The sequence below is a fragment of the Empidonax traillii genome, unplaced genomic scaffold (assembly GCF_003031625.1).
Source record: "Empidonax traillii isolate 1590-97213 ecotype Southwest subspecies unplaced genomic scaffold, ASM303162v1 scaffold171:size1303362, whole genome shotgun sequence".
NCBI classification, from domain to species: Eukaryota; Metazoa; Chordata; class Aves; order Passeriformes; family Tyrannidae; genus Empidonax; species Empidonax traillii.
The window spans coordinates 1,206,350-1,231,438 of NW_020955364.1; the positions used below are offsets into that span (position 1 = coordinate 1,206,350).

The 25,089-nt window shown below is 38.9% G+C and overlaps 1 long non-coding RNA gene across 2 annotated transcripts in view; it reads right to left on the bottom strand.

The window, feature by feature from the left end:
- Positions 1-25,089, bottom strand: part of LOC114058416 — a 64,115-nt gene that overhangs the window by 26,453 nt on the left and 12,573 nt on the right. For both annotated transcript variants that reach the window (XR_003571448.1, XR_003571447.1), the window contains exon 3: positions 945-984. This is a non-coding gene — a long non-coding RNA (uncharacterized LOC114058416). The remainder of the gene's footprint in view (positions 1-944; positions 985-25,089) is intronic.

Here is a 25,089-nt window from a genome sequence, read left to right on the forward strand (position 1 = left end):
CTTAAACAGATATGCAAAAATAATCCTCCCTTTGATGTGAGGGAAAATCTGCGTCTCTTCCTTTCTTTCCCCAGTTTTTACTCCTGTTCCTGTCATACACTTTACCATGGGAGGAAAAAAAACACCTCCTCACATGCTGAAATTAATGCAAGATTGGGCCTTGATTCTGAATATCTTAGATTGCACACAGTGCAAATTATCCAAAATGAGAGGCACGCAAGGCTCGCACAGCTTCCCCTACCCATCAGCAGCTGACACCAGATATCACTTCTATAGGTAATTAGCACTCATCAGGGATAGATCAAAGTAGGAAGCCAGACTAGGGTTACGTAAACTGCCTAGATGTGGAGAATATTAAAAAGTCCTATTAGTTGGAGATAAAACTATGATGGGAAGCTGGCAGGCTGGGGAGCAGGGATGCAGCTAAGGGAACACCCAACCTTCCACCATCAAGTCTCTGCTGGAGGATGGAATGAGATCAGCAACGCCATGAAATCACATATGTCTGACAGATGGGATTCACATCAGTCAGTGGGTCAAAGGGCCCAGCTCTCAAAGGAGAGTTGGCAAACCCTGCATAAAGTGCTGTTTCCACAACTGCTTTTCTCTACATCCAGGTCGTATGGATAAAGGTGTGGAGGTCTCAATGAGTATGGGAATGTAACACCACCCCCTAAAGGTGATTATGGGGTACAGGCAACAGGGTTGAGAGATATGTGCAGGTATGCTAAAATTTCACACTACTGAGGGGAAAGCTGTAGCTTTCTGCACGTTCTGTCTCCCTAAAATCTTACATGTAAGACACATGTATTTATCTGTGTGAAAAATGAAAACGAAAAGGTAGATTTAGACACCTGCTATTGCTCTAATTAATTTTGACATGAATTTAAAACATTCCATATATTCATAATTACCCAAGGTAGAATTAGTTAGCAGATTCTTACATTAAGAAGCCAGAAGGGATGGGGTGATTATCCAGTCTATCTGCAATATAGGACAGTGTAAAAAGTCTGAATTAATTTCTCTTTGAACTAAAACACCTTAATCAGTATGTTTCAAGCTCATTTGTAGTTAACTCACAACACACATCTCCCTATTTTTCATGCATGGGAGTGTTCTACTATCATAGCAATTACTAAACTGATGTCAGATGAATAAACCTATGAAGAGACTCGATATCACTCTCACTCATTTAAATAAACTGAATAAAAAAATATAGTACAGGACCTTCTCTTTCTTGTCAAACTTCTATTACATGACTTGAGGAGTAAATTGGAAAGCTAAGCCAAAATTTACTCCGTCACAAAATGGTTGGGGTTGGAAGGGACCTCTGAAGATCATCTAATTCTATTTCACTGCTAAAGCAGGTTCCACAGGATCACACCCAGAAGGGTTTTCGGATATCTTCAGAGGAGATTTCACAACCTTTCTGGGCAGCCTGTTCCAGTAAAGAAGTTTTTCCTCGTATTCATTTACTCATTTACCCCTGAAACTATTACTTTACATTTACCACAGAAAACCTGATCACCCCAGCGGATTTGATGATAAAGGATTTGTTCATGCAAACCAGACAGTGTAAGACTTTTATCCAAAATGAAAGGTATAGTTAAATAACCCTTCTTTGACTTTTTTTTTTTCCTTTCTCTTTCCAAAGAGCACAATTTTGCATTTATAATAGAGGATACTTGCTTATCTATTTCTGGAACAGCCTGACTGCCCTGACCATTGACCTCTTTCCTGGCTTTCTTTCCAAAAGTAAATATTCCATAATATTTGACACTGTTTACAAAAACATTACTGCAGTACATTAGATTAAATCATTCCTGGATGCAAGTTTTTAAAGTTCCTTTTATAGGAACCCAAATTTTACTTCATGTAAGTAGGTATGCACCAAAGTCTTAGAGTAACTGGAGAGGAAAATTAAAAAAATTAGTTGTATAAAATTAAGTCCTGAAAATGAGCTGAAGAACTACTGCCTTTTAGCTATCAGTTGAATTCTCAGTGATGGCTGAAGCAGAGACAGGGATTAATTAAAACACCCAGTTGATAGATACCTACGTGGTATCTATCATAGCACGAAGGTCCAGCTGTATCTGAGGGACCTTCCTGGTTCTATGGAAAGAAAAATAAACCAAACGGTATTTCAGCAATATCCTTTTCTGTGAGCTATTTCTTTTCCTAAAATGACTGCAATGATTAACAAAGACACATTTACCACAAAGCTCTTCATAAATTATCCTTATAATGACAAGTCAAGTGACCCTGTGGTTTCACCGATTGAAAGGAGGTTTAAACAGATTTGCTTTGTAAAGTAGTGAACAGCAAAGAGAATTTTCCCTGTCCTTCCAATTCTTCACCTTCATTTCCCTGTATGATCTCAGATTTCCCTGGAACTTGTCCTTTGATGTATTTAGGGAATTCAGGATGGTTTGATCTTCAGTTATTGCTTGAATCCTAAATTATTCTTAAAACAGCACTGTGTCAAGCAATCCCAATAGGGTTTGCACTGTGCAAATGAAGGGTGCTGTCAGAATACACTCTCCTGTATTAGGTACCCTCACGGCACTCTGTTGTCTTGCATGTTTGACTCTTATGAGGCAAGAAATGTGTTAGGCCGTTAACTTCAGAAATTATTTGGATAGAGGCAGGCAGAAAAAGACCAAAAAAAAAAAAAACCCACAAAACAAAACAAACAAAAAAACCCCCACCAAAACAAACAAATAGAAAAAGTGGGGGTGAAAAAAAGAGAACAAGGAAGCTTTTGTAACTGACTGATACAAGGACAGGAATAAGCATATGTTTTTTGTTAAAAAGCAAGCTCAGGTGTTGAAGCTTATAAGTGCAATGATGAATGAATACAGCAGATGCTGTCTATATGAACATAGTCTATATGTTCACTTTTTCTTTTCCTACCTTTTCAGCACAGGCACAGCACATCTCTGTGTTTTTAATTGGTCAGAGCTCCATTCTACCTTATATATATTAAATAAATATCTCACAGGAGACAGGCAGCCAACCTCTGGCAACAACTTTCTCCCAAAGATGACCTGACTGAAAGTGATACAAAAATACTCTTTGAAACTGCCCTTTTACTGTAAATTGACTTTAAATATCATAGACACTTTCATAAAAAATAAATAAAATCTCTGCTTGATGCAAGGTGGTTCTTCTAAAATTTCAAATGTTACCTCCTTTGTTCTTGTTTTTTTATTAAAAGTTAGGGTGCGAAATGCAAAGAAATATGCAAAACCACCACAGAAACTATGATTGTAAAATAATTTCAAGGAGAAAAAAAAATATTGTTCAGCCAGTTTCACAAATCACCAGATCGTTTAAAGTCAAAACACCACTGACTACAATGAAACTTTCCATGACATCTAGGAGTGTAGACAAAAAGCTGCAGATATCACCATTTTCCTTTGTATTTGTGTAATACAAACAAAGTATGGATGCAACAAACCGATGTGTCTACACCAAGTTTACGAGCACTTATCTTACATAGTGTCTCTATACAAAGATCAAAACCTGGTGGGATTGAATCACAAATTCTGAAACAATTGCAGCATAACACTTGGATCATTAGAAGAGCTTAATAGCCAGCCTGATGATAGTTTATGGCTTTATTTTTTGCATCTACCTAGAATTGTTAAGAATCTAACCTCCTGCTAACTTTAAGAAATCCTTCCATAGGATCTAAGTCCAAAACCCATCAGTTAAGTGCAGTTGTTTGACCTAGGTAGAAGGTTTCTCCAGAAAAGCACTTCTCTGGTCAACAGAAAAGAGTTTTCTAACTTCCAGCATACATTCCTGGACAGCTTATTTCCCCTCAGCCCTTCCCACATGCTCATCTTGCATTAGAGTTTCTCTAAGATTTACTATCTCTTTTCCTTGATATTCTCTTTGATCTCTAATGCACTTACTGGCAGGAATCCCTTAACTCTCCCCCACCTCCACTTCGCTCAACCAAACAAGCCAAAGTTTTGTAGATCCCCAAGACAGATTCTCCATTTTCCTAATCTTTCTAGAATTAGCTTTGCCTGTTTTACCCTGGACGTGTATTTCTGAACCCAGATGACTGGGTCTCATGCTCTCTTGCATTTGGAGTTTTAGTGTCAGTTTAACAAAGCAAAGTTAAGAGAGAATCTTTGTCTTAATCACAGTGGTGGTTTGCAAGGCCTCTGATCATGCTAGTTCTCTATTCATCCTACTTGGGGAAATTTCTGTAACAGAAAACACAACTTAAACCATCTCTGGTTTTCTCAGCAAACAAGACCAGGTCATTTAAATAAACAAAACCAGACTAAATCCCACCCCAGAAACTCAATCACCACAAACTTGTCTTTTTTTTTTTTTTTTTTTTTTTGGGTCTTTTTGGCATAGCCAACTCATCTCAGTAGCAAAGGAAAGTGGAGAGTGTTGTTGATGCAATGTTATGTAAATATACATATATGTGGATAATCAAATGGCTCTATTTCTTCAGAACACTAATCTGTTATACTCCACAGTCAACAAGGCAAATTGAATGGTGCCTCACCTGCTTTACTGAAAACCAATGACATTGTCTCAACAAGCAAAAAAAATTCACTGACCTGACTGCACTTAAAATGTGGTTATTTCATTCAACCTACTTCAAAGACTGGTATTGAGCCTGAGTACCGTAGCAGGCTAAACACCAATCATTCATTGTATTGTTCTGTATCTCTGGGGACAGATGCAAAGGTTTTTATTGACATTCTAGGCAGTCATGAAGAATTGTACTCTGACATCTAATGTAGGCATTTACCTGATTTTTCATCTATCAGGAAAAACAAAACTGCTCTCTGCTGTCCATGGTATGTATAAGCAAGGCATGGGCTGGTGAGGAACATAACAATTGTGGGCAGTGCTGACATAACTCTCAATCTTGCAAAACTCCATCTTTTATTCTCTTAAAAAAAAAAATCTGCCTAAGGCTAACCATGGTGAAGACAAGCCTCTCGGTGCAAGCTGAAGATAAAAGGTATAATGTTTTTTGTGTGTCTGCAGAAAGCTGGACAATAACTCTTGAGTGAACTGTACCATTTGTTTCAATGAGGAGTTAACTTAAACACCCAGGGATAACAATTTATTGTGACAACCTCATTTTTCTCTCAGATCATAGTCTCTCTCATGAAGATTCTCTCATCTTACCCTTCAGCTCTCTGGTATCTGAGTGCCTTCCTCTACCCAACAAGTAATGCCTGATGGTCCAGTCCAGTCACTCTGTTCTCCTCTCCTGGGATGAGAAGCATTTCCACACTGCCATGCCAGCTGCAAAGCACTATGGTTTGAGTATGTTCTTACACCACCCCCACCATCATGTCAAATTTACAGTACCATTTGAGAAATCAGGGTGTGCTAAGCCTCTGTATGCATTTGAGCCAGATACAACATCACAGCAAGGAAGAAGGTGGGTTGTTGAACCCACCTCACAGATATAAAGAACTGTGTGAAGGCTCCTGACCCCTCCACCACAAACAATTGAGTTCAAATCCTTCTTTTCAACAAAGCCTTGTTGAACTGTGAGTACTGTGATGGACACACAGACATTGTGGGGGACTCAGAAGCCTGTCCTGAACATCTTGCAGTCACTATGGGACAACTTCCTCACTAGCTTCTCAGCTGTGGCTGACTGCGCAAATGCTTTCACTACAAAGTCAAACAGCATAATTTAGCTTACGGATGCTTTAGGCTGGGCTGAGTAACCTAGCACAAGGCAGAAAAGGTCTGAGACTGAATTCACATATCTTTGGTCTGGAATGCCAACTAGAACACAAGTGGATAGTTTGGGCTTGTTGGGTTTGTTTTTTGGTGTTGTGTGTTTGGGGTTTTTTGTTTGTTTTGTTTTGGGGTTTTTTGTTTTTCTTTTGTTTGTTGTTGTTTGTTTTTTTTCCCCCCCCAAGCACCTGCAGGTCTTACTGACTAGCCAAATTGTGCCTTGGAGAACAGTAAAACAGGTTAAAATAAACTGATTTCACTAGGGTTTAAATCAACTGGATTTTGTCCTGGAATGGTCCTCTCCAGACATGCAAACGACTATTTGCTGAGCACTGGACATTGTGGAAAGATAGTATGAAATTCTACCTGTGTTGTATCTTGATATTTGTAACAGCTATAAAAACCAGTTCAGACATGGCCACAAATCAGGTGATTACACTTGTATGGGTTCAGGATGGTACTAACATAACCTGGTAGATGTATTTTGTCTTCTTTACAGACAGGCTGCATCCATGCAGTGTACTTTGGGAAGGAGATATCCCTCACCAGGGAAATAGAAGAGAATGTTTAAATAAACCTCACCATGGAATACCTTTAAGCTACAGACAAAGTCCTAGACAAGACAACAAAGCCTAGAGAGAGCAGTATGAACATTGCACTTCTCACTAGCAGGGAACCAAGGAGAAGTCAAGAAGCCAAGATAGCTCTCCTTTATAACTCTGCATGATATACCCTGAAGAGTTTGGGGAAGCAATGGCTGCAAACAGGTAAAGTGCCCCTAATGTCTCTCCCACAGATTGTTTTTTTCTCCTTGGAAACTACAGATTGAGAAATGCAGATAAGAGAATAAGGTCTTACCCCTGTAAGGCTTTTGAAGAAAATGGCTTTTAGAATGGTCACACTCCACTCACTAATTGTCTAGTATTTTCTCAAGGTCTAGTAAAGGGCTTGAATCAATAATAAGTTGCACACAACAATCTAGACAGGTTAACTAGATTTAGAATACTATGAAACTACAATACTAGAACACTATGAAAGCAAAATAATAGAACTACCCCATAACAACTGCATTAGAAAGGAGATAGTATAACACAGCTCATGTTAACTTACTGCAAAAGGGAAAGGAGGGGGTGGCATTTTTTTTCTGGTGAGAATTAGGAAACTGTATAGTTAGAGGCTATAAAGAGACCTGAAATATCTCAGGTCAGAGGCCTCAGGTGGTCTCACAAAGGCAAACTGATGGACTCAGGTGAAGTTCCACAGAGAAATGGTGGGATGTTACTTGATGTTTACTTTGCTTTTAAAAAGAAGGGAGGAAAAGAAAGACAGAAAGGACAATATATAAAGTAAAGAAGAAAGAACCAAAAGAAACAAGCAAAGTGGAAGAGACATTCATCCTAGGAAGGCCTATGCCTGGCTTCCCTTTTTCGTGTGTCACTAGTGGATGATCATGAAAGAGCTGGAAGAAAGGAAAAAAGGAGGGAAGGGGAAAGAGGGAGAAACTGCACCTTGAAGGTGTCTATAGAATTGCTGCTGTTCTGTGTGCTACTCTCAATGCCACTGAGAGTGGAGTGAAGTACTCAGGTTAAGGAAAAGCAGCAGTATCAAAACATGCCCTTGGCCACACCAGAATTCAATCCTCCCTGTGTTGGACTGACCTGTTTCCTGATCTACTGCTATGACCTTGCTGCTGATTTATGTCTTCTTGCCTGAGACAGTGCAAGGAATCATAAATTTTTTTTCTATCCTATATTGCTGCCATCAACAGCTCCTTTTGAACGTCCTCTGCAAGCCTGTGAAATAAAAGAAGCCCCAGGCCTCTTGACCTTTATATTATTCTACTATCTTTTTGTGCCATGTAGGAACCATAAAAGAATAAAAACTCAGCAAACTCTCCTACCAGTTCATGATGCACTCTAAATACACTTTTACAGCAAGTTTAATGTTAATGAGTACCAATTACACTGGGAAATCATAATAAAAGGCATAAAAAGGCTGATATAGTATATTTGATATGCTCTGGAGGCTGTCTCTAAGATGGAAGTTAGTTTTGAGAAGCATACACAAATTCCCTCTGTGAGATGTTAATTTCTGAGTACATGCTGATTTTATGGTTTGAGTATGCATCACATTTACAGGCCAGACTACTACTCATCTTTGATAGATGGAATTTACACCCTTCTGTAACAAAAGAAAACAAACAAAAAAAATCACGTTTTCGGGAAGTTGTCCTCAAAACTGTCAGTGTAAAGTCATTTTTGAGTGCAGAATACTGTTATTAAACAAATAGGAGCTAATCAGCACTTTTTCTTTACTGATTGGTTGGGCAGACTAAGATTCCTTTCAGAAAACAATTAGAGTGGCATGAAGTGAATCAGCAAGGTTGAGAAGTGGTTGATAGTTCTGTGAAATCATATTAATAATAGAAATAATACCAACAATAATAATAATAACAGTAATGTCTCAGCGACATGACTTCTAGGTGGTAATTTATATCCCAGTGGATTTGATATGACTTTCTAGGGTTGTAGGAATCTGCTGAGCTGCCAAAGTTTATGGGACAATCCCATAAACATGTTGAAAATCCCACAAACATGGTATCTCCTATCAAAGCCTTTACAGATATTTTTAAGGAATATTTTATTATTTAATTATTAGTCACAGCTATCATCAGAGGCAAAAAAAGTATTTAAACAACAGATAACACTTTCATTTCTGCCTCTATGTTCTTTGGTCTCCGTGGTGGATATGGACTTCCATGTGACTGCTTACAACTTTATGCCCATGGGTTTCCTTCAGGAAAAACTCAATATTTGTTGTTCATCCATGCACTCTTACAGAAGTTGAGCAAATTATATGTGTTTAATATCAATTTATCATTACAATTCTCTCTCAAGCGAGAATTTTGATTTTATCTTACAAATGGCAGAGGAAGACCAAAAGCAGCTGAGCATTAACAACCAGGCAGACATCCTGCAGTGTAGTACATGTACTGAGAAACTATTTCACTTCCCCTTGGTGTGCAGTTGTTTGAGGGATCATGATTTGTTCCCCTTAAATTTATCAGATGTTATGTCTATTGACTTATATATCACCAGTGCTTACAAACTTTAAATTGGTTTCCTGGGAATCAGCAGAGAAACCAGACTTCCATCAGTAAGACTCATATCTTTTTTTTGGTACGTTTCCCCAGATAAGCTCAGTCCTCAGGTAAAACACACAAGACCAACTTGTTTATTCCAAAATAACAAGTTGCAAACAGTGGATTGGAGAGGGACTGGACAAGTTCACAGAAAAAGAAACCCATTGAGGATTATTGAAAACATCACATCTGACTCAGGAAGGCTCAGAGCTGAAAATATAGAATTTCTCTCAAATATTCTTCCTGTTTCTAGCATATCTACTGTAATCTTTATGCTTCCCCTAGACTTACTATCCCCTCGACAGCTGGGTTTGGGCGCTGCTGAAGATGGTCTATATGGATGTTTGTTCTCACAACTGCACAGTTCTCACTACTCACAGCTGTGTAGCCTAATATGTTTATGGGTTCTTGGGAAACAACTTGAAGCTTCTCAGCCAGCTTCGTGTCTCAAGAAAAAAAAAAAAAAAAAAGAGGTAAAGGAATTTGTTATTTGTGCCTATAAGAAAAAGCTTCTGTGATCAGAAGAGAGTACAATCATGGTTAAGCAACTGATAAATGTCATGGGACCCTTTAGGTCGCCTGATGTCAGAATGGATTTCAGAAGTACCAATTCTTTTAAAACAAGGATTACTTACTAAAATCTTGTGCAATTTTGTCTTAGACAAAAAAAGAGAAAATTAAAATGATGGTTCCTTATAAAGATTTTGAATTATCTTCTCTTGCAGATATGTCCAGCCTAGGGTGAAAAAATAGCAGTGTCCTTTCTGGTGTCAGCAAGTGGAATGTGGGATACTGAAAGACAGCCACACTTTTATCTCCCCCCTGTCTCTTAATTAGCCTGGATAACCCCATCCCAGCCTACCTACACACACTGGGCTGCTCTTAACACAGAGTGCAGCTGCCATTTCACACAGCCTGCTAATACCTGCCAAGTTTTTCTCTAGTTCACTGTCTTTGTACCTTTTATTTATACAAGTGAGATTTTTTTCAGAGGAGCTGATGACCTGCTTTGAGAAATAATATTTACAGTGAGTTCTATTGGGATTTTCTCTCATACTGGTTTCTCTTTTCCTCATAAGTAATTTTATTTGCTAATTAGGTATCAAGACCTAGACTTGCAAAGAATGCATGCTGCAGTTAAAAAACACTCAAAATTTTATAGTCTTATCTCCCCCCCCCCCCCAATGCAGTAGTGGAAGTATTCCTCTGTAGCTTTTCTGAACAAATGCAACATGAAAATGCTGAAAAACCTAGCCCAAGTCCTTTCCAAAACATCTGTCACTATGATTGGGTTTTAATTTCATGTCTGAAATTTCAGGTCAGCCTGAGCTACGGCTTGAGTCATTCCTATACCAGCACTCTTAGAAGAGCTAATCTGTGTTGCTCATAAGTTTTCTTCTCATGGTTGTAATTCCATGAGACTCTTTGAAAATGTTTCCTCAGTACCTCAGAGAATTAAATTTTTTGGGCTATATATGTTAACGTGTGTTGTTCCCCTCCTGCTGGTTTCAAAGGAAGACCTTGTTCAGGTTGAGAGGAATTATGAGCTAAGTTTCCATGCAAAATCATATGGGGTCCTTGTATCACCCTGGACCTCCTAAATGAAGTTGAAAAGATGAGAAAAATCCACACTGGCATGTCTGCAGCTCGGGAAGCCATAGCTGAGCTATTTCTGAACTGCTAAAATTACTAGAGCCACAGTAACAAGATTTAGTACAAGCCACAACAGTCATCAGGGGATGGATAATGCAACCATCAACTTGGGCTTAACTTTAAAATACCAAAATTCCCTTTCCTATATGTTCCCTTGGTGTATCTGGCAATTATCTGTATAACACTCCTGTGAGGTTGGCAGGTGTTATTCATTTTGACAACAAACTGTCTGCTGGGACAACCTTTCTGTGGAAAAACTGTGCTTAATTCTGAGTGCCAGAATACTGGGCAGACAGCTTAATGTGGATGGTAAAGATGAACCAGCTGGAGTGACTGCAGGAGGAGTGGTTTTCCTTGCCCCCAGCACCTTGTAATTTCTTGTGAGTCATTTGGAAGATATTAACTGTCACTTAAGCCACCCCAAATATAACATTTGTTTCTCCTATTTGAACTCATGACATTTAATTACAGAGCAGAAATGCAGCTATCTTTGAAATATCTCCAGCTCTGGAAAGCTCCTTTAATATTCAGAATTAGTTGCCAGATTTGTCAAATAGTATATCAAACAGTCACTTCTCTCCAAATAGCGAAGTAGTAACTAATAAATCTCTGAACTAACCATTACCAGGCATGGGCACATTGTATCTGGAAAGGGTGCTCTTCAACAGAACACTCAACTGCATGGCAGGCAAAATTTCCGTTCCTGTGACTTTCCTGCCTCCATGCCACAGAAGATTTCTGCCAGGACAATACAGTTCTCCCCACTGCCCTCAGGAACTCTCTCTCATGTTATGCACTGCTGGGTGCCCCTGATGGACAGAGATACATTTGCACTGGCTGGCAATGCTAAAGCCAAAAAGCATCATAAAACTGTGTGGTTTCAAAAACCTGTAGCTCTCTAAGAATCTAGCCTAAGAACTTTTATGTTTATTGCTATTTGTGATACTCTTTGGAAACATGTTAATTATATGATTACTTCTATATGTAGTCCATGAAAGCCCAAACTTTTCAAATTATACAATTAGCTGCCTTTTTTTTCCGAAAGGAAAAACTTATAGTGCACAAGCTCAGTGAATTATGTTTTAGTTTCTTAATTTTTACTTCCATGAGATCCTATTCTGTAAAATGGATTAGACTGTAATCTGTCTGGATATGTGTAAAATCTAACCCCTCTTCATATATTCCACATCCACTACTTGCTGTAATGCCACAACCATGGCAGTGATTGTATTATCAAGATGGCAAGGTTATGTCTGTCCCATAACAAATGTAGACAAGGAAGGTAGCATAATAACTAAGAATTAATCTTTTAAATCCAAATATATTGCTGATAGCAGGGCTTTTCAGAAACATTGAGATAAGTTGGATTCCTCACACTTAACATTAGCTCTCTTGCAGTCCGTTCTGTGTAGCTTTGGGAATGTGTAATTCTTCAGGATCAGACTCGTTTTTTGAATTGTTTAAATAAAAGTATCAATATTTTCTTAGGATGCAGAGTTTTTAGTCTGTGATTAGGGTTGGTAAAAAACTGATCTCATGAAAGAAGTTTCCCTGACTCCAGAGAATTGATCTGCATCGTGGCAATAAATTTTGCTTTTCACACCCACTAAGGGGAAAACCATGCAGTTTTCGGATTTCACCCCTCTCCATAGTTCTGTAAAAAAATCTTGAAAGCTTTCTCTTATATAAAACGTATGGGTATTCTACCAGTTACTGACACAATCTACAAGAAGCAAGTATTCCAGAAATATTTTCCACGATGTGGCTGTTTTTTTACCAATTTAGTCCTTTTCTACTAAGAGCATATGAAAATAGAGCCTAGAGACCATTTAGGAGTAATGGAAGTGGATACCAGGAATAATATTCTTTATGGTAGCTGATTCAGTGCACAGTAATCTATGCAACAGCAGCAGCTTTGCTCCGTGCAGTTCAAACTGGACAATAAAAAGGAAACCAAAATTGATATAGTTCTGACAAGAGCTGTTGTGGTCCAGCTTTCAGTCACCTCTACCTCACATAGCTTCACTCAGAAGGCTACTTAGGCTGCACTGTAGCTTTAATTGAACTCATCTGCTCCTCTCAGTTTTGCTTTTAGTGACCAAGTGCTCACATCAGTGAATTCACCACCAACACTGGCAAAAGCTGTCCCTATCAATAACATATCCAACAGCAGGACTCGCAGATCTCATGGGCAGAGTCCATTTTGGTAAAGTCAGTAGCCAGATTCCCAGAAGCTTTTGGCACATCAGATGCAAAGCTGCTGAGCGCCTGAAAGGAAGCCAAGGGCCTGTGAAAGTCTGACTCTAGCAGGGCAGAGAGACTGAGCTGGAGAATAGCCCTTTCAGGCACACTGTCCTGTAGCTGTCAGGTCTGGGCATGTTCTGCAGGTAATCACTGTGTTCTGGCACTACAGCTGTCACATCAGCACCTCTAGTGAGCTCTGAAGTGACATACACATAGGTAAAGCAACACAGGTAGAGATACACCCGCAGATACTTTTCTTGCCCCGATGGGCTTTATCAACACACTTTCAAGTTTAAGAAAAATTGCCATTCACTTCTTGCAGTCCAGACTATGACACCTCACAGCTTCCTGCTGAGCTGTGCAGCTCACAGCACTAAGTAGTGTTTTTATCACCATTTGACAGTTGTAAGCTCATGGAGCTAAACTCTCCTAACTTGACTCTCAACTCCAGCTGCCCTCTGCACTTTCAGAAGGTTCTTGTGAGTGTGCCAACACAATCAGCTTCTGATGTGCACAAAAGAGAACTGGTCTGTCTTTCAGGAAGAGCCTCTTTAATTGTAGGGAAAGTGAGAACTTTGGCCTATATATATATATATATATATAAAAAGATATACATATGCATATATTTAAACATATTTACACACATACTTAAAGGAAATTGTGTCTGGCTTGAGAAAAACTGCTGATTCTTGCATTTCTTGACTTCTATCATAGCTTCTTACATGAGCTTTTTTTGTAACTTACATTCCTATTTAACTGGTTCTAGGGCAAGATTGCTGAAATGACAGATAAAAAACCTGTCTGCCTAAAGCACTGATTTAGGTTTGGTTTTTATTCATTGCTTTAAAATATTCACAACAGTTTGCTTTTTCAGAAGCCTATTAAGAATAACTGTTAGACTGGAGGAACACAGAGTAAGTGGGCATGGCCTATGGGACAGACAGAAGTCCTTTTTTGAGAAAACAGGATAAAATGTGGCAATATGGAAGAAAGTTCGGTGGAGTAGTTATGCTGAACAGTCAGAAAACTAATGGCTGACAAAGCCCACCAATTCTTGGCAGACTGACCATCCAGAGCCAGAGATTCAGATTCAGGACACAGAGGAGAGAGGTAACTGTCTCCTATTTCCTTTCATGAAAGCACAATCAATAGAAATTATCAAATTTCCATCACAATCCTGGAAATAGAAGATTGATGAAGAAAAATGACTGAGTATCTGATCTAAAGGTAGTATTGGTTACCACAAGAGTAGTCAAAAATCATCAACTTCAGCAGATCAGGCCTTCAACATCAATTGATGTTTTTTCACTGTTCTTTCAGATGTTTCGAAATAGCATAAGTGCTGATAAATTCCCAGGAAAACAAAGCAGATTGGACAGTGTACCAGACCCTTGTGCATCCTGATATGCATCCTTGAGACTGCACAAGCATTTTTCATTTCATAGGTCATAACTGAGATGGCCTACTGAGGACTTGTGATATTAGCTTTATAGACTTTTCATTAAAGATATGTTTCAAATAGAACAAATATAGCCAGGACAGAAGCAACAATACTCTCTGCATTGTCCAATGAATATTAACTTCATAATCTGTGTCACTTAGGGGTGATCTGTGTTGTAGACCAATACACACTAAAACAAACACTGGAATGAGACTAGTGCCATATTTTAAAACATAAATGTCCAAACAGCTATTTTACAGTAAAGCCATTTAGTATTGCTGAACTGAAATGAATATAAAACCATGATTAAGAGATATTAGAGTCTATGGTTAGATGGTTGTCCTGGCACTTGCAACCAAGACCATTTACACCTGCCTTGTTTTGTTTTTCTGTTTGTTATTTCCATCCCTGAAGTACAGAGTAAACATCCAGTCTCCTGGGAGCCAAAGGCAAAACCTGGTGATTTTTTTCTGCTGATAGCAAACGCTCAATAAAAGAAAATACATTTAGATAGGTAGATATTCAAAATTCATCTTTCATTACAGTCTTTAGCAAACTTTTAAGAAAAATCCTAGGGTGACCTATGATTCTTTCTGTACAGAGATTGACTGAAAGATAAGCAAGTAACTTAGTGTTAATTGTATCATAAAATTGGCTAATTTTGTTTTTTATACAGGACATAAACAGGCATAAAAGCCACACAGAAGAAAAAAAATCGCAGTATCTCTTCCAGCAAGATTAAATGGAAGCCAATTGCAATACTGTGTGCCAAAAAAAAAAAAAAGATTCAGCTGCCTTTAGACGTATATATATGAAACATGAAAAGTTACATTACCTTAACAGCTGAAACAGTGTTTTGAATGTGGAAGTTCAAATACAGAAGAAGCCATCAGAAATACTTGAATTTGAAATGCAAATTTAATCTGAATTTTGAAGCATACTTTCTTAAAATCAGATTAATATGCTGATTAAGAAAACCTTCTATGTCTGGATTGTTTGCCTCTGAAACCCTCCTCAGAGGACCACATACCTTTAAAGATGACAAGCTTTTGCCATATTAAATCTGTTTGTCTCAATAAAAGATGAACAGGACAAAAATTGATGGCTCTTGTTTTTTTAGACTTCAAAACTGTGTTCTATAGGTTCTTCATGATCTGTGATTTATGTCATTATCTGTGGTTCAGGTGTAGGACTGACTAAGAGGATATGGGTTCTTTTTCCCCTGTATAGACAAAAAGGATTACAAGCTGCAAGGATACTTTTAAGGATTTCATAAGTGTCCATAAACAGGCACTTGATTTTTGAGCAATATGCAGACTCTTTACAGGCAGAGCTGCTTAAAAGAAACCCTTTCACTCAGTTGCCTGGTTTCTTTTGTTACTTGTCAAAATCTGTCCTTCTGCAGCAGACATCTGCCACTCTGCCTTTATTGGGAGCTAAGCAGAGAAGGTGGTACAAGTTTCAATATCACTGGCTATTCCTGGGTAACATGGAGAACTGTAAAGCAAGAGGAGCATCAATTATTTTAGCTGCTCGGGCCAGCAGTCCACTGGACTCCATTTCTATGCCTTACCATTCTTTATTGCATTCTTTTGAACAAACCATTGCCATCTATTTTCACCTTCAGTTGTCCACTTTACAACAAAAAAGTATACTGTGTACTTTTGACAAGCACTTTAAGTTCTACTGAGTAAAAAAACAAACAAACAAGCAAAACAAGCTATCAAAGAAACTAAACCAAAACACCCAAAGCAACAGAAAATTCTCTTTAAGAGGGTTTGCTATGATTCATTATCTGACATCCAAGATGTGAATTATCAGGCACAGGAAATAAATGTTACATGGTACATTCAGTGTTCAGAGACAGAATTTCTGAAAACTTGATTTTCTGACTGAAAACAAAGATGCCAGATTTTAATCCCTTATCATAATAAATGCACAGCTTTTAAGGGGAAAAGCTCTGCATCTAGTAAGAATCCCTGCTAGTATCCATCCCTTAAGAGGAAGTATTTAATTTTGCCTTGTTTTTCTGCTATTTTTCTTCTATTTGTGAATGATGTAACTAGGGTAGAAGTCATTCCACAAAGTCAATTCCAGCCAATAAACTGACAGAGAAGCAAATGAGGGTCTCTACATGACAGCCACTTCTCCCTGTGTAATTGCTAGAGAAGTCTATTCATAAATGACCCTTGGTTTCCACTTAAAAACCTATCAGCTCAGTAGGAAAGGTCTTCTAAAGCCTTCTGACTGAGAGGAAAAGCTCTGCTAGCTTGCCAAAGGGCAATTTCTTCCCTCTGTTTACCTCTTCTTGAGAGGCAGCAGCCCAAACACATTACTGTCTGGAAAGCCCTGCTCCTAAAAGGAGGGTGGGGGGGAAGGAAGAAAATAAAAAAAAAAAGAGCTTCAAAGCTGAGGCAGAGAGACAGTCAGGGTATTGCATGCTTTGGTGCAAGTAGCATGTATGTCAAGAAGTGCATGATTAGGACTTAATCCAAGATCCACCTAATTACAATCTCTCTTCTTATTTTCATGAGGGCAGATCCATGCAACTTTCCCTGACAGTACTGTATAGTTTCTGAAAGCCCCTTGTCACATGAGGCATTGCAAGACCACGTGGAAAAGTGGTGATGGGATCAGAAAGCCAGAATACCAGCTTTGCTGATGAGTTCTACTTATTCTTTCAACCCAACATAACACATTAAAATGAAACTCAGCCGCTGCCTGGATCAGACTCACAGTATGGACTAGACCAGCATGTGCACTTGACTGCAAAGCATTCTGCTTCCTGCACAAAAAGTAAAAAAAGGACTGATGTTTTCCTCTTCTCTGGAAAATGATTCTCCAGAACAGCTGCAGCACCTCCATGGAGAGCAGTGATCATTTACAATTCTTAATCGATACATGTGACGTGGATCCCACCATGAGGTATCAAAAGGTCTCAATGAACAAGTCTCCCTTTTCATTGACATCAGGAGATGTTGAAATGCTTTTCAAGGACAGGTCAAGCCCCTGGACAGCTTCCTTCGCTAGGCAACTCAGCAGAAATAAAGAAAGTTCTATTTCTCTCTCCTTTTGAGTTCCTAGCACTTATAAACCTTTAGCAGAGGACTTGCTTCAGCTTGGGAAGCTTGCAGTAGCCATTACCGTGGTGGTTGTCTCCATTAGCAACCTCCCATGGCAGCACAGGATGTTACCATCAGGTAGGCTTACATTGCCGCTATCATTTGACATTACCACTTAGCTGCTTATAGATTTTTCACTTTGGAAGAGCCCTTACCTGTAAGATATGGACACAACAATGCTGAGACAACAAGCTCCACACTTCCCTCAAGCTCTCATCCTGATGGCACAGGACAAAAGTGTCCCTTCCATGCCTCGAGGTAACTGCCTGGGCCCTTCCTCTCCCACTGCACCCCTTCACAAGCCCATGCAAAGCCTTTCATTCCCTATCACTACATCCCCTCCTTCTGGCCTTTTGGTGAGGGGGACCACAGTTAAGAGCCTGTCTTCTCCACCCCAAGCATCAAGCCTTCCTCCAGGAGCTTTTTACACTTCCACGAGCATCCCAGCTACCCACAGAAAGAACCAGCCTCAAACTGCAATAAAGCTCCTTCCTCCCTAAGCACCAGACTCAAGGACAGGGCTGCATTTGCATTTCTAGGAAGCTGCAGATTTCTTTAGGCATACCCATAGTCTAGTTTCTGCCTTCTTTCTTCCTTTTGTTACTTCCTGAAATGGCTCACCTGAAGATAAGTGGCTTCACAGAACTACACTTTGGTAGATCAATGACAAAAAAAACTCCAAGCAGTGAGATGCTCTCTGGGCTGTCCATTTTTCAGTTGTGCTGAAAAAATGCACTGATTTGGATTTCTACGGTTTCTAGAAAGATAGGCTAGAGCCCAACATCACTCACAATCAGACAAAGCTCAGTGTGGAAACTGAGGCTTGAAAGACAAAGTGTCTCAGCAAAGATTCACAGCTTGGAACAAATCAGATAACTTGTAGTAAAGTGGCTCATGCAGAGCCATGAGAAGAGGCCTCCCCTGAATCAAGTTGCACTTAAGTTGGACTTCCTCCAAGAAGATATTTGACTCAGGATTTTTTTTTTATTTTATAAGAGACAAGAAAGGAATTAAAAAAAGCTTTTAATCACTGTATGAGTCCCATTTAATCAGACTACTATCTGGCTTTGTTTCTTAAGCACTGATGATATAACCTAATCACAGCTTGATTTAACTAAGGGTTTTGATACAGTAATATTAAAGTTTTTCAGTAGTTACCTCCATCTCTTGAGGAAAAGGATTGATAAGAAGTCTTAAATGCAACTCCCATGACCAAGTTTACATGCATTTCCACATTCAGACTCTGCTATTGTTATTTTCTAAGTGTGCATATTCAAATAATTACTATGAACCAGCCTATGATGGATGTAAAGTGATTCTGTTTTGTAAAGGTTAAGTAAATAAATCTAGTGTTTCCTAACTGGAGCAGATATCTAAAGAGGGAAGGAAGATAAGAATCTGAAGTAGCTTCAGTCTTTTTCTAGCATTACATGACTTCCGTCATCATCATATTCCCCACTTTTTTTCCCCCTTGGGCATTAATTCAAACATTGGATTCATAACTTGTTGGCTAGCTATTTTGAAATGCACAAGCTAATTAAAACCAACCTGCTGCTGAATTTGTAAAGAAAAATAAAATCACAGGTAAGACACAAACCAATTAATGTGAAATCAGATGTAACAACAATATTAGAGCAATTTTAAACTCATAGCCCTGTGGAATTCTTCTGAAACCATATGGTCTCTGCCATAAGAACGTCAAGAAATGTTGTTCCTAGCCACATAGCTGTCTGAAGGATGGCAGATGGATGAAACAGTACATGTGCCAACATGTCTAATTAGCTCACAGACTCTTAATCCCTTCGTTGTTTTTAAAATGCCACTCTTTTGAAGTCAGATCCCAGGTCCATGGAAGTGAAAGGGAGTTTTTCAACTGACTCACAGGTAAGTGCTGGCCTCAAACTCACAGAGTGTAATGCAGCAAAATTTGTGGCTGCTGGCTAGTTGAAAAGTTTTTTTGCAAGACACAGGGAAGAGAAAAGGGTGGATCAAAAGCAAGTTGGAGACTGGTCTACTTCTGACCATTGACTGCTCAGGGCTTTATTATGGATCTATAATAACTAAGTAGATATTTCTCACTAAGTTCAGATCAGGAGTGTGCATGTTGATATCAACAAAAGAACACACTGAAGGCTTAGTTTCCTTTTCTCTTCCTCTCAGAAAAGATTTATTTTGATCTGCCAGTTTAAGCTCTGCTTCTTCCCCTATCCCCATGTTTTCTTTTCTCCATCCCATGCTTCTGCACATGGACACACTGCAAGGCATCAGAGCCAGGCATTCCCCTTCCCCCAGGGTGGCTTATTCTCACATCAGCTGACTGCCTGTTACTGTACTTCATCCCCTACCAGTTCTCCTCCTCATCGGAAAAACAGGAGTATAGCACAGGGACAGTCACCCACTCACTGGGTGGTCTCTAAAAACTTCAAGAACAGACTTTCTTCTGCATAAGGGGATCTCTTGCTGCAAGGATTCATGACACAGCAGAAGGATACAGGCCAGTTGAGCAAAGAGAGTATTTATTTTCCTTGGCTTTGGGAAGAAGCTGGCAGACTGTGCAGAAAGCCTCTGCCCCAGAGCTGCACTGACCTTGTTAAAGGTGCCTGATGATGCCAGGCTGTGAGGAGATCCACTCTATTTATCTGTCAAAGGGAGCCAAGCTGATACCTGCTGCCAAGACAGCCCTCACACAACCCAGTGTAACGAGTCACTCAGATAAGGCAAAACAATTTAGTACAAGACCTGCAATCCAGTCCTAAACTTTGTCATTCAGCATCACAGGGCACCTTACTCAACTTTGGGAGGAATCTAAAATAAAATCAGGTCCTGTGGCTGTAAGTCATCTGGATCCAGAGATGAATGGTTGGAATAACTGTTCTTTTTCACTGTTCTTTATTGGAGCATACCTAGGTGTTGGATAAAGTAGGAACACTTCCAGAAAAGCAGCCTGCTTTTGTTTTATCCCCTTTCTGAGGTCTGCAGTCTGTTCAAGTGTCCAGACCTTTATTCGCTACATAAGACAAGACCAGAGTGAACACAGTCTGAATCAATCTTTCACTCAGAGAAAGGAAGATGCCAGACTCTGCAAATGTAATTTTTATAAGCAAAACCAGAAGTATAACCCCTACATAATACAGTTAAAACCATGTAAAGAGCAGAGGATTCCCTTACACACATGTCCATTGCTGCTCAATCATATGATAGGCATACAACTAGAGTTTGTAAAGGCTTAAACAGTTCCTACACCAGAATATGATCAGGAACTTTATTGGCTGGACAGCCACTTATTTTTTGGTGGTTGTTTTTGTTTTCCAAGGAAAATTTTTTTGCTTTTATGTACATTCAGGCATATTCTCACATTATCTGGACTGGCAACTGTGCTGGGTGCTATATAGTTCTTCCCCCAGCCCACTAGTTCCAGCTCATTAGTTTCGCCTTTAGAAGGACTGCCTAATGGGAAGTTAGATCTTTAAACACTCTGAGTTTATAATTGAAATCTTACTGAATGCTATGTTTCTGGCTTGAGTTTGTTTTACTTCAGGACTCTGCCTTGATAAAAATTGTTTGGAAGCTTCACGATCTCTGAAGATTTTCCTCTGCTCTTGGAGGATTCAATATTCTTTACATCTTTATAGCAATTCTTAATAGGGTGCTTTCTAAACCAGCTAAAAAAAACCCAAGAAAGCAAATCAACAAAAAACCTCACCAAAAAACTCCAATCACGCCCAATGTTACACGGGTTGATATAAGAAAATTTTGTGTTTTGATTTGGTTCACAAATAACTGTAGTCAAAACTAATAAATATTTTCCTTTCCTCTTCTTATAACTAAATATATTAAACACACCTTCCAGTGTAACCAACCTCTAAACCTAGAAAATTTCTCTTTTTTTTCTGACTTGGTGTTTAAAATTGTATAGTTTAAGGGTTTCTTTAAAGATTTTGCATGAAAAAACATTTCCCAACAGCAATTTATTTTCGAGTCCTTCTTAAACAGACTTCCTGGTTTTGCTTGACATTTTCTACTCCACAGTTTAAACCTCATTCATAATCCACTCAGCATATGGTAAAATCTAAGAAAATTCGGTCAGAGAGCCATTAGAGTAAGTGGAATGAGACATATTGCCTATTTAGCCTTATATATTGCCTGCAGGAATTGCTTTTGCTTTCAGGGAAAGAAACTTTACTCAGCATGTAGACCTTCAATTATGAAGTGTAATGACTCAGAAGAAAATGTTGTTATTTTCTGTCCCCTGGAGATAAGTAGCTTATGACTTCAAGCACAATGGTAAATATCCCAAAGCTTGAATTCCAGATAGCAGCATTATATCTACAGCTTTGCAAGTCAGTACAGAATTCCTACTTGTTTAGTAAACCCCAGTATCGTGAGCACTGAGATAGGAAGTGATTTGCAAACACACTTAAGGAAAAAGGAATGACTCTATCAAATTACAGAAGCTGCTCACTAAATGACTGAGAAGGAATATTTGCTTTCCACTGCTTTAAAGGTAGGTCAGTCATCACCAACAGGCATAATCCAAAGGTAGTTTTTGAAGCACTTGACTCAGATGAGACGTAGGATTCAGAGAGATTTTGTCAGTCACTGAGCTGAGTCCCTGCATGCATTGTAGCTGTGTGTTGGATCAGACCCTGCTGCATGCAGGTGCACGGACAGTCCATAGAGAGCACTACCAGCCATCGAGCCACAGTGCCGTGGTCCTCCTAACAGCCCTACTTGAACTGAGAAGTGTCTGTACTCTTGAGATCGAATTCATCAGCACTCCTACTAAAATTTATGGTTCATTTTCCCCACAGTAGATGGCAAAAAGCTTTCTGAAAAAACCCTGTCACCTATAAGCTACCCTGTCCAGAGACAAAATGATTACTGCAGAAACCAGAAGAGTTTTATCATTGTATTCTTGGCTTCACACTGAGAATTAACAAAAATTGATCTCTGCAGGCTTAATAGCTTCCTTTAGCTAATCATCATCTTGACTTTTGAAAGGATATTTAGAATTTATTATACAGGGATCACTCTTGCATTTCAGATAATACACCACAAATTATGAGTAATATAACGAAGCTGATAACACAATGAAACTCTTTAAAACACTTCTTTAAAATATAAGAAAATAAGCAATATTTTACTACTGGAGGGTTTCTTGAGAACCAGCAAAGCAAAGGAAATAAGTTATCCATTGAATGGGAAGAGTTCAGATCTTAAAAATATTACTTAAACATCAGCTCCAGGTATATCACTCACTCAATTCCTTTGAGAGCAAAACAGCGATCTCATTTGTAAAAACAAATGAATTATGGAAGTGATCAATGCCATAGCAGGTGTCCAGAACATCCAGCTCTATGTGCAAAGCACACAAGGTCACTGTTGGTCAACACATGGGCCATGGGGGAACTTGGAATTATTTTACTCCGAGGAGAGACTGGCAACAAACTTACTGCATATCAGGAATGTTATCTTTCATGTTACTTGGAAAAGACGAGTTTGTTGTGAAACTTCTGTTTACTATTCAATAAACAAACAGCATCTGAGTACTTCAGAACCAATACGAATAAGCAATAAATCACAGCAGCAGCAAGGATAACAGAATCGTTGAGGAAAGATGGCATCTGTGCTGAGAAGGGACATATTTCCAGATGCCATCTCCTCAGGAGAGATTCAGGAACATCATGAAGTGGATGATGAATGGCATCACTGCTTATCAGCTTGGGTTGATCGAGGACAGAAGCACTTTTCCAGAAAGAGCTGTAAGGTTTGGAGAAGAGGTTGTGGAAACGACACCATGCTCTGAGGCCTCGTGGAAGCAGAAGCAGAGGTTGACAAAGCAATGCACTGAGCTCCACTGCAGGCACTGCACCCTGAATGCCTGGGCCACAATCCACAACTCTTTCAATGTGTTCAGCCTGAGCTACCATATCAAGCTCAAATCTAGAGACTTAGATGATTCTAGCCCAGAAACATGAAACTTAGATATCTTTTTCTTGTGTTGTGGTGCTCAGAATTTACCACAGCTCAATACTCAATCACACTCTGAAAGAATACTTCTAGATATCTATGTCTGTTGTCCTAAGAATAAAACCAAACCCAAACAAAAAAAAATATATTAAAGGCATGGATACCATCACAGAGATCTAATTAAAAATGTCTGATTAGGATTCAAGTGCTGCATTAGATAGCAATAGTAAAGGGGAAAATAGTAGGGATATGGTATAGCTTGGAAATATAATAAAAATGCATGAAAAGAGTATTTCAAGATTGAGATCTTCAAGTTCTTCCCATTATGGAGGGAAATAAATGTTTTCTTAATGATGTGCAGTAGAAGTTGTCTTGCAGTGCAGGAAAATTCTTCAAGGAACAAATACATTTGAAAGACTGAAGAATGAAGAGGAAAAAGCCAACAACAAAAAACAAAGCAAACCCTGAATAGAGCCTTAATTATACATGTTGAATAAGATAATTCTCTGGCTGCTTTTGTTTAACGTAATTTTAAAGAAAAGCCCTTTAAGCACTGTGGAGAGATGATAAATCAGGCTGCTCCTTAACTGCTGTAATTCTAAGATATTTTGCATTTTCTGCCCAGGTCCTGTTTTAGGCCCTTTTTGCGTGTGCATTAATGATTAACCTCTGCAGGGGAAATGGAAGGGGCTAAATCAATAATCCCAATTAAATATGACAGAACATTTATCAGCTTAACAGTACATCATCTTTTTCCCTTTCCTTGGGCAGGAGATAGTTGATCTTTGTAGGAGAGAACCCTCAAAAAAAAAAAAAATCACCTGGCAAGTAACAATTTTTAATCATCAGAAAGACTAGTAAAGCTGTATAAAGGGCTTTCCTGCTGTATTTACAGTTGGTCTGCAAGGTGTGTAACAGTGTTCTTCTGAAGGCTCTCCTGAAGCCCTTGGCTTCCTTGAAGTAGTTCACACATCAGTCTCCTATGTTAAGTATGTGTGTGTATATATATAAAGGACCATTATGGCCATTTTTCTGCAAAACATCCCATTGTCTGGGACAAAGCACATGACATTTTGAGGGAAAAGTGTTCTTTCACAGTGTATCTGAACACAGCTTCTGACCACGGAAATGTAGCTTTCCTTTCCTCTCTGAAAGGCATTTCCTTGACCCCAGCACTACATCCTGCCTAAGAGACCTCATGAGAAAGAAAGGCAAAGCAAGACTAATCAAAACACTGGATTCACAAAGAAGACTCCCTGTATGGACTAAATCTCAGAACAGAAGAAAATAGGGTGCTATAGTGAAGACTAAAGTCTCCTTGTAAATGAAATAACAGAACTAAGCAAAAAGTGGCAAAGTCCTTTAAATCTACTTGCATGCCAACATTCAAGAAATCCTACAGCAGTTGTTGAAACTGCTTGCATGTCTTCAGCTGAGTGTATGTGTAACCTAAACAGTTATTAAAAAAAAAATGTATTTCAGTGTCATATTTTCCAGTTCAGATTAAAAGTTGAAGTTGATTATACCTTATTAAGCCTTCTCTAGACACATTCCATCCAATATAGTTTATTCTGTAGTCATCTTGAAAATCTTAACATTCCTGCTAGGATTTCTAGGATTCAGTGGTTTCTCAGCAAAACACATTATTCGGTTTCATGTTGTTTCTGGATAGAACTTGCAGGTCTTTTCCAGTCTAATCTATTATGCAATTCTCCCCTCTGCCCACTTGTAAAACAATTTCAATCATGTTTTGTTGACTTTGATAACGCTAACTTATGTAA